At 36.9% G+C, this 15,879-nt stretch overlaps 1 long non-coding RNA gene across 1 annotated transcript in view; it reads right to left on the bottom strand.

Moving 5' to 3' along the window:
* Positions 1-13,690, bottom strand: part of LOC122558285 — a 68,018-nt gene extending 54,328 nt beyond the window's left edge. Inside the window, exon 1 of the long non-coding RNA XR_006314090.1 lies at positions 13,592-13,690. This is a non-coding gene — a long non-coding RNA (uncharacterized LOC122558285). The remainder of the gene's footprint in view (positions 1-13,591) is intronic.
* Between the last annotated feature and the right edge of the window lie 2,189 nt (positions 13,691-15,879).

Below are 15,879 nucleotides of genomic sequence, written 5' to 3' on the forward strand. Positions count from 1 at the left end.
ACGTGTGGCAGGCAGTAAATCCAAAGTCAACTTTCCTGCTTTTAGGGCAATTGAAGCCTTTAACTTGGAAATTAAGGGCTTTATCCCACTGCTGCATTATCCCACAACTACATGGATATTAAAATCATCTGTACATACATAGAAACTAGATTCAGCCTATTTTAAGTTAGGGCTGTCATAGCTGCACGAAGCCCTGTGCTCAAACAATTTAGTAGACATATTGGGTAAATACCATGGAATGCAGGAATATCCATGGTGGTTGGGATGAGGTGGGGGTTGTGGTTGGTCAAGGGAGTCAGCAAACAAGTGAAGATCTTTGTGCCTGTTAGCTAGGACAGCCAGGAAGCCACTGAAGTACTGGGTGTGGTTAACCCAAATGCAAGTCCATTGAAGCATACTTGCAGGCTTAGTGCTGTCAGGATTATGGCAGACTGACTGAAACCTGTCGCCAACTTACTTTCATACATGCTCAATTTTCTATTCAGTGAAAATAACAGATAAATAGTGATAGATTAGATGTCATCTCTCACAAATAATTTGCAAGCATCAACAGCAATGTTACTGCAAATCATGTTGTCAATATTTGCACAAAATATGTTTGAAGGAATAAATGCAATGTTTTCAATTTGTCCATAATATAAAGTATTTTATGTCATATGGTTATAAAGAAGTACAAGATGAGAATTGAAAAACTTATTATCTTTCATTGTGCTGTATAGAATTTTGAATTTTCCATAAACAGATACAAATGCTAAGTATACTGAAAGTTTGATTAAACAATAGTATGGTAATACAATTGTGTAACTTTTCTCAAACGATTCATATTACCCAAAGGTACATTGTCATCCATCAGTAATCTGTGGATGGTAACAACAGCATTTTTAATTTGAATGTTCCTTTTCTTTCTTTGGCACGCTCCTATCTCAATAGTTTGCACTTAGTGTTCAACTATGTTAAGCATTGCAGGTTGTGTCTCAAGCACCCATGGTCTCTGCTGGAGTTGCTGCAGATGAAGGCACTGGACTGTGGTGATCATAATTCTCTTCATGTGATAAAAGGTCCCATGGCACTTTTACCAGAAAGGCTATCAGAGACATCTGTTTACTATATGAAAGAAATGATTCTTATATCAAACTCTACCCCAATTGTAATTTATGACACAAACTGCAGCACTAGGTTCAATTCACTTGAAAAAGTTTGCCATTGGTGTCACAACACTGGCATGCAGTCTATAATTCTTGCTTTCCGTTTAGAATAGTAGTAAGCTGTAAAAATGACCAATACTCAAAAGTTAGCCCCATTGTTCAGAATTCTTTTATAATTCCGATGCAAAGGATTCCTATAATAACAATAAAAATATAGAATGATGCATTACTCAATAGCCTTTTAATTAGAATTCATTTATTTTAAATCCATCTAGTCATTTGTTGATTTTGTTTAGATTTTCAAGTCAAATTTGAAGATGAATTCTTTATCAGAATTCAATGCATCATCTGTAGAAGGTCTTTATTAGTAAAGAGGAAAAAAATGAATTCATCTTACATTATAATTGTATTATTGTTCCTTTTTGAAAATGCATACAAGCCCTACAATTATCTGGAAGAGCTACCCCTCTACCATAGAAAACCACATCACAATTCATTACATAGAGGTGACAATGATTGTTTCATGGTTTAAAATAAATGGTCTTTTCAGATGCTAATCAGTCCTTACAGTATTATCTGACTCATTCTTCAGTTACATGAGTTAATAATTTATGGAATGAAATGTGTTATAATTTTACTGTGTCAGAACTGTGTTGTAATTATACTAATGCTACATTTGAATTATTTACAAAAGATGGTTTGATGGTGATAATAACACAGTGCCTTTTGCCTTTCCTTCCACTAAGCTTCACTTAAAGATAAAAGGTTTGTAAAATACAAAAGAAACATCAAACCTTTAAGGACTGTGTGGCAGGAATTGTGTTGTACATCAGTAAATTTAACATGATTAGAAGTTTTAAGCAGAGAACAGTTATTCTGGAAAGTTCTAGGTGTGTGCCTTTGTTATTGTCTTTATAATCGTGATGTCAAGTTGTACGAAAGTACATCTTAAAAAATTGTGTTTTGAACAAATTGCATTTATATAGAACAAAGACATTTTTGTCAGTTAAATAACTGCATTGCTGAGAATGTTATTTGGAACTTTTCAAGAATATCACACCTGTTGTCCCATTCTGTGAAGAGTTTATACTTTAAATTAGTAAGTTGGCGTAGCTGTTGGGATGTCAATTGATTTACAGAGGCTGTGTTACAGAAATAATCAGAACTTCAACAATTGAATTTTAATTTGTGCATACATGTTTTCAATTATTTATGGAAACTTTTTAAGGAGCTATTATCAGTAAAGTCTTAATCAGCAATGGTTACTTCTGCAAAGTGACATTTATGCATCTGTATGTGTAAATGTGTAAATCTCCCAATGGCAAGATGGCAGCAGAGTAAGATGTTTCAGTTAGAGCTCCTCTGCTCCATCCATTCTTTTTCTTTTCTTTCAAATTTCTAGCTTCAACTTACTGGAGATGAATGAGGAGACCGGAGGTTGTGACAAGTCCCAGTCGAGGCCCAGAGGGGAGTCCGTGGAGGCGGCCAGTCCAGGCATGTTTTGGGGTTGAGTCCCAGCCCAGGCCTTGTGGGAGTGGAGTGTCCAGGCAAGTCCTTGGAGGTGAGTCCCAGGCCAGGCCTGTGTGTGAGTGGAGAGTCCTGGCTAGTCCCAGGCCAGGCCTTGTGTGTGAGTGGAGAGTCCTGGCTAGTCCCAGGCCAGGCCTTGTGTGAGTGGAGTGTCCAGGCAAGTACTGGAGGTGGGTCCCAGGCCAGGCTGGTTTGGGAGTGGAGAGTCCTGGCAATTCTTGGGGTGAGTCCCAGGCCAGCATGGGGCAGCGGGTCCAGATGAGTCCCAAAGAATTGGTATATAGACTTAAAATTGAGAGATTTTAAAAAATAAAACTTCTGTATTCTTTGTTATCTTTCCATGAAAATGATAACAGATGATCAGCGTCCTTCAAGAAATTGTCATTGTTGCTACTTTTATTTTGAGGTTTCATATAAATTGACATACCACGGAATCTATACTATATAATTGATTGCTGAAGGAAAGACTGTGCAAAATGTATTCATATCTATTCTATAGTTCAGCAATATTATAGTTTCCTGTGCTTTTTCAGAAAAATGACTTTATCCAAGTTCAACATAGAATATACAGCACTTGAACAGAACATTAAGTTCTATCAGTTCATGTTGATGTAACCACATTTTATTTATGATTCTCTGGACATGTTTGTACCAAACACTTAAGAATTCTACACCTAGGTACCCTGTACTCAACACGGCACCAAAGCGGTGACGTTACAAACCTTTCACTGCACTCATTTGAGTGTCCATGACAATAAAGGCTATTCTATTCTATTCTATTCTATTCTATTCTATTCTATTCTATTCTATTCATGTTTCTGTCAGTTCTCTATAAAAACTATAGCAGTGAAATGGGAGAACACCTGAGGAAATCTAACAGTCATAGCCACAGATACTGCATTCTCAATGGAAACCACATTCAAGTCAAAAAATGGTGCCAAAGTACAACATTGTTTATATTCCAGATCATTTTCAATCTCAGTTTCCTGTTGAAAGCATGGCATAGATGAAATTAACATGGTATAATTTTACACTTGTAAGAAATGTTAATTTTTTAGTGGTAAATGTCCTACTTTCAATTGATTTGTCGAAAGACCATTCTGAAATACAGTTTCCAACTGGAGACCATAACTGTAAGATATTCACCCACCTGGTAGGGATTATCAGTAATTGGCAAATTATTTGTAAGGGTAAAATGCAAAATCTTAATTTTACTTATTCATTCATAGAATATGATCATTGCTAGTAAGGTCAGCATTTGTTTCTGTTATCTAATAACAGCTCACATGTAATGTATTACCTAGTTATTCAGTGAAGGGCTTTTAGTACATGTGTTAACCTCTTTAATGTTACATAGTTAAGGTCAAATGATGACCCACAAATTCATTCCTGCACCTACACCTATTCTTGGTCATTTTAAAATGTTTATTTTAGTATAAAATGATTGATAGTAATATTTACCTGTGTTGCACAGTATCATCCTATTTAGACATCAAAGAATCATCAGAATATACAAGTAAATGAAACACTGCTTCCCTGCTAGATGGGATATTAAAAAAACAGTGCAGTATTTCAAGTATCTTGCTGTTTATCAGTCAATAATAGATGGGCAACTCTTCACATTTTCTGTTAGTGTAGCATTGGTAAGTCATTGTCTACACTTGTTAAGATGTCATTTTCCATTATTGCTACATCATTATCTTCAAAGGGAAAAATTTTTTTTCTTAAATCAAGTTTATTTTTATTTGTGATTTAAATATTTCTACCTCCTGTTCCACAGAACCCAATTTGTTGTTTTAGTTCATCAATTTCTCTAAATTACAGCAGTTTGTTTTTATAGTTGATGGAATAACTGATGAACTAATGATCTTTTTCTTTGAGAATTTACTTGGGCTTTTCCTAATCGGATACCTTACATTCAGCAGAAATCGTCGTTAGCAAGACATTGGCTTCCACTGGAATGATAACAAATTATCAGAGTCCTTAAGAAATTGTCAATGCCTCTGCTTTTATTTTGAGGTTTTATATAGGTTGACATACCATATAATTAATTGCCTGAGGGAAAGGACTAGATTAGGTTAGGATATCTGATCAGCATGGATGAGTTGGAACAAAGCATCTGTTTCCAAGCTGTATATCTCTATGAATCTATGACTTCATGAAAAACTCTGCAAAATATGTTCGCATCTATTAGATAATTCAGCAATATTATAGGTTCCTGCATCTTTTCAGAAAAATGACTTTATGCAAGTTCAACAGCACCTGAACAAATCATTAGATTCTATCAGCTCATGTTGATTTAAACAATCCACTTGAAACCCACCCTATATTACCTCTTATAATTCTGTTTCTGTAACCCTGTATTTCCTCCCGCTTCCTGTGCTAATTTAGCCATCTCTTTAATGCATCTTTTCTGGTTACCTCAACTACACCTTTTCATAATGAACCTCATATTAATAATTTTGAAGATTTTCCTTACTGCTGTTGAAACTTATATAATGTGAATTGTCCTAAGTTCCCCTCTAGTTCTTTTGCTAATAATTTTAAAATCTCTGACCCTGGTTACCAACTTGACAGAGGAAATCATTTATTCTTATTGTATCAGTATCTCTCAAACTTTTGAACACCTTTACGAAATCTCACCTTACTTTCTGTACTCCAAGGAGAACAAGTTCTGATTTTCTCATTTTTCTGCATCATTAAACACCTTTTCCAGTACCATTCTCTTAAATATTCTCTGTAGTCAAGCTCTTGGCATTCATTCTAAAGCATTGTTCCCAAAATTAAACTCAATATTCCCTCTGAGGCTTAACCTGTAATTTGTAAGAATTTAACTTGTTTGTTTATTCTATTCTCCATTTACATTATTAAATATCCTGTATTCTTTTCTCTCTGTCTTATTAACTTGGCCTGTCAAACATTTGTGAACGTGTATTTTCATGTATCACACTCCTCAAACTCACACCATTTACATTACACTGTCTCTTCTTGTTGTTCCTACAACTTACCCTTTATTTGCATTAAACTATATCAACCACGTTTGTCAATTTCACAAGTCTATCAAAGTCCTAATGAAGACTGTTCCTTCCCTTCTTACTAGTTCTTCTTGCTTGTCATATGCTTATCTTTGTTCCCATTGTTAGAAATCACACAACATCAGGTTTATAGTCTAACAGATTTATTTGAAAGTATTAGCTTCCAGAGCACTGCTCCTTCATCAGGTAGCTAGTGGGGCAGGATCATAGGACACAGAATTTATAGCAAAAGATCATAGTGTCAAACAACTGAGGTGACATATTAAATAAACCTAGACTACTGTCTAGACAAACCTAGATAGCAATCTAGGTTTATTCAATGTATTGCATCATTTGTATGAAACAATGAATATTTGCTATAAATTCTGTGTCCTAGGATCCTGCCCCACTAGCTACCTGACAAAGAAGCAGTACTCCAAAAGCTAGTTCTTCCAAATAAACTTGTTGGACTATAACCTGGTGTTTTGTGTTTTCTAACTTGACCCAACCTGGTCCAACAATGGCACCTCCACACCATTTGTTCCCATTGTTAGACTTTCCTTGAACAAGTTGGTAGCTTGTCACCACAGGCTCTACCTTGAACAGTGTCATTCTTTATCAAATATAGGTGACCAGGAAACTCTCCTGTCCCTAACGTCTGCCATAGGCCTATTGGAAGAACTTACAGATCAACAATCAACCTATTTGGCTACATATGAACAATGAATGCACTTTTAAAGGCCATCAAGTCTGGGAGTGGGGCTTGAAATCAAAATTTCTGGCTCAGAAATGGGAATGCAATCCACTACACCACAAGGCTTCCCTCCTGCTATTCACAACACATCAAAGATTTGTACTACCTGCAAATTTCAAAACAGCGCTTGCAAGGCATAGATCTGGATTATTGAAATGGCCTGATCTTAAATGGAAATAGATCAAACATGATTTGATTGCATGGCAGAATAGGTTCAAAAACCAAATGGCTTTCTCCAGCCCCTGTTCCTTATATTGTTATGACTCCTAGGGCTCCAATTACATATTTTCAGTCAGAATAATATCTGTCGACCACTTCTTTTTGCCTCCTATCCCTTAACCAATTTCACACTCAAATTATCACTATATTTTTAAATTTCACAGTTATGTGGTTATATATTAAATGCATACAAAAGTACATATATATCATGTCTACCACACGGTCATATTAATCTTCTCTGTTACTCCATCAGTTAACTAGTTAGTCAGACATGATTTACTTTTAACCCATCATGCTGACCATTTTTTTCTCAACATTAACTTCTCCAACAGATAATTAATTTTGTCCTTGATAATGATCTCTTGTAGTTTTCCCATCACTGGTTGATTGACCTGAACCTTCCAGGTTCATTCTTCTCTCCTTTTCTAAACCACAAACATGTTGACAGCAGAAATGAGTTTCCTGAATTTGAAGTGTTTGTTGCGCTACTGAAGATATTGCCAGCACTGTTGAAGGGATTACTGCATTGTTGAAGGATGGACAGTTATCCTCATTGCATTTGGCCAATATTTATCCTTAAATCATGTCCAAAAAACCCCCCATGTTATCTGATTATTGTCACATTGCTGTTTGTGGGAATTTGCTGAGCACAATTAATTGGTTGCCACATTTCTTACATTACACTTTTTGAAAAGATTTCATTTGCTGTAAAGCAGTGTCAGAAGACTGGTGGTCTTGAAAAACACTATGTAAATGCAAATCTTCCTTTTTCTCATTTTAAAACCCCTATAGGTTTTTGTGAATCATGCAGCCTTTTAACAGCTCATTTTTTGGGACATGACTGTTGCTGTCAGCACCTACATTTATTGCTCACTGCAAGGTGGTGGTGAATTGCCTTCTTTTAAACATTGCTATCCTTAGGGCTGTTAGGGTTTTTGAGCAGATCCTGACTTGTTCTACCTGTAAGTCCAGATGTGAGCATTATAATGGATGGAGATTACGGTCCTCTTTCAGAACCATGTATAATATTCAGCACCTTCTAGTTGTCAGAATCAAGATTACATTGACATTGACTTAGAATAAGGCTGCTTAGCCTCCCAGCCAAATAATTATGCACAGTAAATAGATCCAAAAGGGAAAACAAGAAAAAAAAAGTAGGGTTGGAGAAACAAAAGAAGCTGGGTAATATCCTGTGCCAAAACCTGAACAGTAAACAAAATATGGAAAGGACACTGAAACATGATAAAATATATTGCTTTTCTTTCCTATTAATAAGAATATTTCAAAAATCAGACACTTAATATTTTGGGATGCAAATAAAGTAATAATCTTCAATGTTAAGAGTAGTTAGAAATTTCCAGCTAGACTGAATGACACATTTCATTTGCATTTCAGACTTCTTATATATTTGCAATAATTTTTTTATGGATATATCTTCATTTTATCAAATGTGAGCCTCACATCTGAATTACTTAAATGGTAAGTTTGTTCTTTGAAATCTACGTGCACAGTTTCATTGGTAGCTTCATGTTTATTAAAATACTGTAAGTAATTGATTTCCTTTTTCAAAGTTGTAAATATGGATGAAGCATTTGAAATTAATTAACCTCATCAATGTTAGGATTCACAAGTGAATTTTTGTGGAAACAAGCTCATGGAATAAACGTTTTGAAAATAAAATTGTAAGGAACTTTTTCACTTGATTGAATCTTATATGTATCAAATTCAGCAAAAGCAGTGGAAAAAAGAATTGATATATTTAGTTTTCCTTACCCATGTCATAGGCAGATTCTTGGGATGTTTCACAAATTTTGGATTGGAATTGCTTCACCTTTAATGAGCTTTCATTTATTTTAGCTCCATTTCTTTCGTACTTCGATTTTTTGTGAGCATAGTTACTAAGAAGCAACTTTTGACCTTTTTTTTTCGCCAACAAAGAAATGATAGAAGTCTCACCACGACTATGGCTGTGTGGGAAAGCTGTTTAATTTTTAATACAAAGTTCATTTGTCCATTCGATTGATGTAATTGATGTGCATCTTTTTCGCCCCAGGATACAGGTTAATAACTCTCTAACCTGAGGAAAAAAAGATTAAAGCAAAATATCCTGTGGTTTAGGTGACCATTAGTAATATTTTATTACAAAAAGATTTCTCTGCCTGTTTACTAAGATCAAATAATGTCTTCGCACCTTTGTCTTTTCCAGTTTTCTGGCTTTCAAAAACAAGTCAAATAAATAAACTTAGTTGCAAAAATACAAAATATTATTTTAATAAAATATCTGTCCTTTAAAAAGAGATTGGTGACAACAGATGTTCTCCTTAACCCCATTAATACTGAATTTCATTTGACTTTGTAGAATCTTGCTTCTTTTGCTATGTAGCACAGTACACGTAGAAAGCATAATGTTATAGTTAAAATGCTAAGTAACATAAAGTGAATAAACCTGTCAGCAGGGTGAAATGCAGTGATAGAATGACATTAGTTAATTTGATATTTATTCAGTGCTGTCAGTGTGAAAGAAAATTATGACTATGGATAAAAACGGTAGATTGTCAAATCTTACCGTCAACCTTATCATTTTTAATAAATGATCACTGTGGGATACTGAGGAGCACACTGGCAAGCAAATATAATCATTGCACCTTTTTGTACTTGAGTTTAAATTCAGAACAGGCCAACTTTGTAGGTGTAGGAAGGAGGGAGAAAGAATCTCCACTCTCTTGTGACTGTAATATTTCCTTTACAATATGAATTAGGAGATGATTTAATCTACTCTTCAGCTTCTGTTTAAGGTTATAATTACAACTGCTGTACAATTCAAATCTGTACTTTTCATACGTGCAGTATTTTGGATGTAGTGGTTAGCAATGCTACCTCACAGCACCAGGAACCCGGGTTCAATTCTAAGCTCGGGCGATTGTCCATGTGGAGTTTTCATGTTTGTCTTTGTGTCTGTATGAGTTTCTGTCGAGTGCTCCAGTTTCTCCCCACAGTCTGAAGATGTGCAGGTTAGGCAGATTGGCCATGCCAAATTGCTCCATAGGGTCCAGGGATGTGCACACTATTTGGAACACCCATGCAGGCTGACAGAGCTTGGCAGGATGTGGGTCTAGGTGGGATGCTCTTCAGAGGGTCAGTGTAGATGCGATGGACTGAACTGCCTCTACCTGCACTGTAGGGATTCTATGAATGTTGTTTTGGCCCCAGAGTGACACCCATATTAAATTTGTATATATCTGATGCAATTTGCACCAAATAACATCTTGGTTATGGCAATAGCATGGAGATTACAAGTGTGTCAAAAGTATGCAGATTATTCTGATGATGATGTTAGTCAGTATGTGATGCTGACTTGGTACCAGCACACCAACCTTGAACCTTGTCATTTGAAATAATGCATGTTCAAATGCACATTTGATCATATATTCAGTATTGGGAAGGATCAACAACTAATGATTTTTAAATAGATCATCAAAAACTTTCAGTTTTCTGCTGGTTTTGTTACAGTTTGCAGAAGCTAGGTAATTTTGAAGTGTTGATTGTCGTTGAAGTCTACAGAGAAAAGGCTGAATATGGTGAAGTAATAGTTGCAAGTGCAAGGGATATGAGCAATGCACATGTTTTCAGTCATTTGTGCCACATTGAAGTCCCTTTCAGATTGCAGCAGAAAAGGCAAAAAGAGCAAAGTCATCAAATAGAAAACCAGCTGCCTGCAAAAGGAGGAGGGAGAAGTGTGGAAAGGCTCTCCAGAGGAGGCCTTAGTTATCAAGGGTCTTCTGAGAGTACCTTTCTGAAGCCAGAAGCAATATTTTCATGTGGGGCTCCTGTGATTGATGAAGCAGATGCTCATAGCCAGTGGCACTGCTTGAAACCTGACCTGCAGTTTCCAAACAGGGTGAGGACAATGTTGCAAACTGTTATGTCGTCTCTGCTTAGTTCCAAGCTATAAAATATACAACAGACAGTGTTATCAATATCTGCAAAAGTGATCATGACCCTGAATGTTTTCATGTTACCTTTTCCCTGGTTAGGAAGTGAGTCTAATTTAACCATCAGATTCTTATTCATAAGAGGATATCTCCTGACTTGACACAAACTTGCAGAATGTGGGGAAGAACGCTGACACATCTTGAGCTGAGTCGAGATTAGAGTGGTGCTGGAAAGGCACAACAGGCCAGGCAGCATCCGAGGAGCAGGAAACACAGGAGAATATTCTGACTGATTTTGCCCTTGACCATCAATTGAAAGTTCTACTTCATTAGAGCTACCTGTCTGACTCTGAATTGGATCTGAACTGGTTTCTGGCACAACTTGACTTGGAGTAATTATTGGTGCTCTACCCATATTCCAACTATTCAACATGTCAGACCCATTTGTTTCTCCCCAGTTTCAAACTTTTATCTGTGAAGGTAAAACATAAGCTCCAATACTGCATGTTGGCCTTTGATCCTTGAATTGGATGGCCAGTTTCACTACAGATCCAGAGATACTTGGCAATCACATCATGTTGTGTTGTGAGTTTCAATTCTATGTGATAAATCAATTCCAGATTAACTTGTACTTCTTACTATACCACTTCTTACTAAGCATGGCTGATCTTTATTCCTTCAGTGTAATAATTTAGCCCATTGCTTCTTGCAGGTGACTGGTTCTCTCACTCTTCCCATTGACCCAAAGGTTATGATCAAAGTCAAAATCCATATTTCTCACTGAGGAAAGGTACAAATGTTGAAATGAATTATTACCAGTACAGAAAGGAGTTTTACATGGCTAGAGACACACACAAAGGAATCAGGACATACACAATATGGACATGATCACCGTACGACATATAAAATGAAAATTTATTTAAACTTGTATAGAAATCATCACAGTAAACAGGCATTAGTGGGACATCTTATTAACCATAAAATAAATGATATGCATGGCATGTGCAAGTCAATGGATTGATCACCTTACAAGAAATTCTCCAAAGATCCTGAGATAGCACCTTCCAAACCCATGACTACTTTCATCTAGAAATAAAAGTGTTCCTCTGCAAGCTACTTGTCATCCTGACTTGGAAATATATCACTAATCCTTCACTGCCGCTGGGTCAAAGTCCTGGTATTCCCTCCCAAACAGTATTGTGGGTCAACCCACAGCACATGAGCCACAGTAGCTCGAGAAGGCACCTCATCATCACCTTTTCAAAGGGCAACTGAGGATAGGCAATAAATGCTGGCCAGCCAGCCATCAACACCCACTTCCCATGAGTGAATAAAAACTAACTAATAACTTGATTATTGTAAAATACATCAACTGCAAACTCATATGGTTTTGTAAAGAATGACAATGTATGATGATAGTTTTGTTATGTTATAATGAGAACAATGAAATAGTCAACATGGCTGCAGTGTATAAAGGTCTAAAAAAATAGCGATCAGAGAAATAGATACTTTGCAAGTGATTACTCCTGTTTTCTTCCCCGGTATAATAAATCATTGGGATATGATGTGGTACCTGGAGTGTTGGTCCTGCTGCTATTACATGAAAAACCTCTGAAAAGTGCTGTTGATTTTTCCTAATGGACTGCATCTACATTGGTCCCACATTGGTGTGTGTGTTCTCATGAGCTGGGAGCACTGAGCAGTCTGCACCAACAGTTTATACAAAGCAATACCTAGTTATGAAGGAACCATGCTACTGAAGAAATGTGTTTTCACCAGAGCTTCCAGGAACAAAATTTAAATTCCCAGTACATGCCTTCTTTATGTTGCCAAATTTGTGAACACATGTCTTTCTCACTTTTGCCTAATAAAGTGGCACCTGTCAATGGCGAATCCAGTGGGCTGGGGTTTTAAAGGGGATCTCATGGCATGCCAATATATACAAAATTGGTTCTCACCAGCTGGGAAGGCCAAACAATCTAAAGGATTCTGACAATTTAATATTGAAACTTTAACTTGACATTAACAATCAGAATGTTGGCCTCCAACACTGTTAAATTCCATTTTCCGCCTTTCTAAATGGTCAAGGAAGGCAAGGAAGATTCTGCTCCCCATTACAGCCTTGGTTGAAACAATGATAAAAGAGCTGAGGTCAAGAGGGGAAGTGAAAGTGACTGCCATCATCAAGGTCAACATTTAACCAAGTGTGGCATCAAGAAATATAAGCAAAATTGAAGTCAATGGAAATTGGGGAAGACTCGCTACTGGTTGGAGACATACCTAATACAAGGGAGGATGCTGTTATATGCCCATTGGCTCAGTCCCAAGACATTCCTCTAGAAGTTTATCAAGTCAGTGTTCTAAACCCAACCATCTTTTGTTTCACCAATGGCCTTCTCTTTCAAGTAAGGTCCAGAGTGAGGGTATTAGTTGATATTTGCATGCCTTCTGTACCATTTATAATTGAAATACTGGAGCACTCCACGCCTGCTTGCTGCAAGTCACAGACAATGCTCTGAATGTTCTGACTTGACATAAAATGTGGAAAAGAATATATGTACCGCACTAGTGCCAGGCAATAATCATCACAAATAAGCTAATAATTAGCTGTTGCCCTTGCATTCAATTGCATCATCATCACTGAATCTGTGATAACCCTTTCAAGCCCCATGGGGAATCACTATTTAATTTTCTTGGAGAGCTTGTTGAACATGAGTTCTCTTGGTAACAGACAATAACCTGCCCTACTGGAACTCATCACCTGAGCTCTTTATAAAGCAGATCCTAAAGGGGCTTTTGCGGTGCAGAAGTAGAGTTCCTACCTGTTGGCCGAGAGAATTGGGTTCAAGTCCCATCTGTTCCAGAGGTATGTAATAACATTGCTGAACAAGATGATTAAAAATAAGGTTAAACAAATGGCAGAAGATAGAGGGGCATTTGTGGCATAGTGGTAGTACCCCTAACCCTGGACCAGCAGGCCTGGGTTCAAGTCCCACTTACTTTAGAAGTGTGTAATAATTCCTCTGAACAAGTTGAATAGAAAAAGTATATAAAGCTAATCCACCCCTTCCAACTCCATTTTAACTTTGCCTTTCCCGCTCTCCCTTCTCTCCCTCACTTATAATGGTTTACATTACCCTTAGTGAACTTTTCTTGTAAATTATTCAATTGGAAACATGGTTGTGGTGATTGTAACAAGGTTAGCCAGCTGAAACGCATAGAATATCAGATCCCTGATTGGGGCTTTTAATCTGGTCCGATGAGGGAGCCCTGCCCGACATAAAATGGCTAAATGTCTGGGATACTGACACTCTGGTGTCTGACTTTGTATGAGGCATCCCTATAGTCAAGGACTGTTCCTATGTAAGTAAAGGGTAATTTGGTGACAGGTTTGCAAAACTGGGACCAGCTGAAATATGCTATGAGTAGAGTCTCTATTTTGGTGTTCAACAATAAACAAAGTTCCTTTCTAGTTGAGATTGCTGTGTTATAAAACACTCACCATTAATATTGTGGGGTTAGCATTGACAAGAAAGTTAATTAGATTAGCCACATAAATACATTTGCTGCAAAAGTAGGGTCAGAAACTGGGGACTCTGTGGCAAGTAATTCACCTCGAAATTCCAAAATTATCAAGTGTATTGAAATAAATTATATACGTTTGTTATAAGTGTCCTTTTCATGTTCACATGGCTTCTGAGATCTGATATGGATGTGGGGATTGTATGAACTTCTCAAATAACTAACATTAGTGAATTGTATATTGCTAGGAAAAAAAAACGTGTGCTGATCACCAAAGTTTATTTCACAACAAAACTTGAGAGCTTTTAATCTGCAGTAATACCTCCAATATTGCCAGAAAAACATAATTAAATTCAAGCTTTAATATGGTATTAACTTCAAAGGATACATTTACATTAGACTCTCAGTCCAATATACTTACGGAGGAAGAAATTTTGATGCAATACAAGGAACTGTGTTGATATCAATGGGGAACTATGGTAATTTGTAGTACCAGACAAAGTCAGATATTTGTTCCACTATAAAATGGTCCCAATGGTCTTGATCAGCCTTGCCGACTCAGTCAGCTCTTTTTGAAACTGAAAAATTGTAACAAAATAAAAGCCATGAATGCTGAAAATATGATATAATTGAACATGCTGGAAATGGCTAAAGACCAGTCATAACATCTCAGAAAGAAAAAAAACTGGACCAGTATTTCACTGTTCAGCAGTGTTGAAGTACGACTGATGGTTCAGCTGTAGATTTGTCCATTTTTAAACTGTGAAATAGCAGCACTAAAATAAAGGAGCTGATTAGTGCAATGTCCAGTGACCTACTTTTCAGAGTGTGGTTGACAATGGCAAGATCAAATTTATTACCAGGCACAGGGTGCTTGTGTACAACATTTGCTTCATAGTTACTTAAATTTGGAGATGCTACTCTTCAAACCTCTTGGCAATTTATACAGAAAGGATTTGGAAATGATTAATGTTGAAATGCTGCATTATAAATTAAGTTCATAATGGTTAAGACACATCTTATCTTATAGCTCAATGCTAGAGCTTCTGGCATCCATCTCTGCAGCTCCTCGCAAACATTTCCAACATTGGGTTTGGTGCAGTTCAGCTTTGGAGAAAAGTAAATTCAAAGGGGAGGTGCAGTAGCAGGCTTGACTGGAAGCAATACTGCCCAACCCATGGCCAGAGGGAGGAACTAAGCTTCAAACTTTCTAGTGGACAGAAAATAAATCCTCACAAATTCATGGGACCAGTTTTCATAAGGACTGGAAAAAAAGTCTATGACTTGCACTAGGAATTCAGATGTAGTCAGTTCAATTTTGCAGCTAAATACTGAGCCGAATTAAAAATAAATCTTTTCTGGGATGTGGACATTGCTGGCTGGGCCAGCATTTATTGCCCTTCCTTCATTGCCCTTGAGAATGTGGTGGTGAGCTGCCTTCTTAAACCACAACAATCTTTGGTATATAATGACATACACAGCACTATTAAGAATGGAATTCCAAAATTTTAATCAAAAAAAGAGTGAAGGCATGTTACGATGTTATGTGTCTGGAAGGGGAATATGTAAATGTTGGGTAACTGCTACCCTTGTCTTTCTTGATGGTCGGGGATGTGGGTTTAGTTAATGCTGTTGAAAGAATGGAAGGAGACTTGATGAGTTGTTCGAGGGTACCTTGATGATACACATTTAATCTGCTGTCTGCCAGTGGACAAAGGAGGAAAAGTTGAAAGACACTAGATGGGATATCAAGCAGACAGGATGTT

Source organism: Chiloscyllium plagiosum, chromosome 17 (assembly GCF_004010195.1).
Source record: "Chiloscyllium plagiosum isolate BGI_BamShark_2017 chromosome 17, ASM401019v2, whole genome shotgun sequence".
Classification (NCBI taxonomy): domain Eukaryota; kingdom Metazoa; phylum Chordata; class Chondrichthyes; order Orectolobiformes; family Hemiscylliidae; genus Chiloscyllium; species Chiloscyllium plagiosum.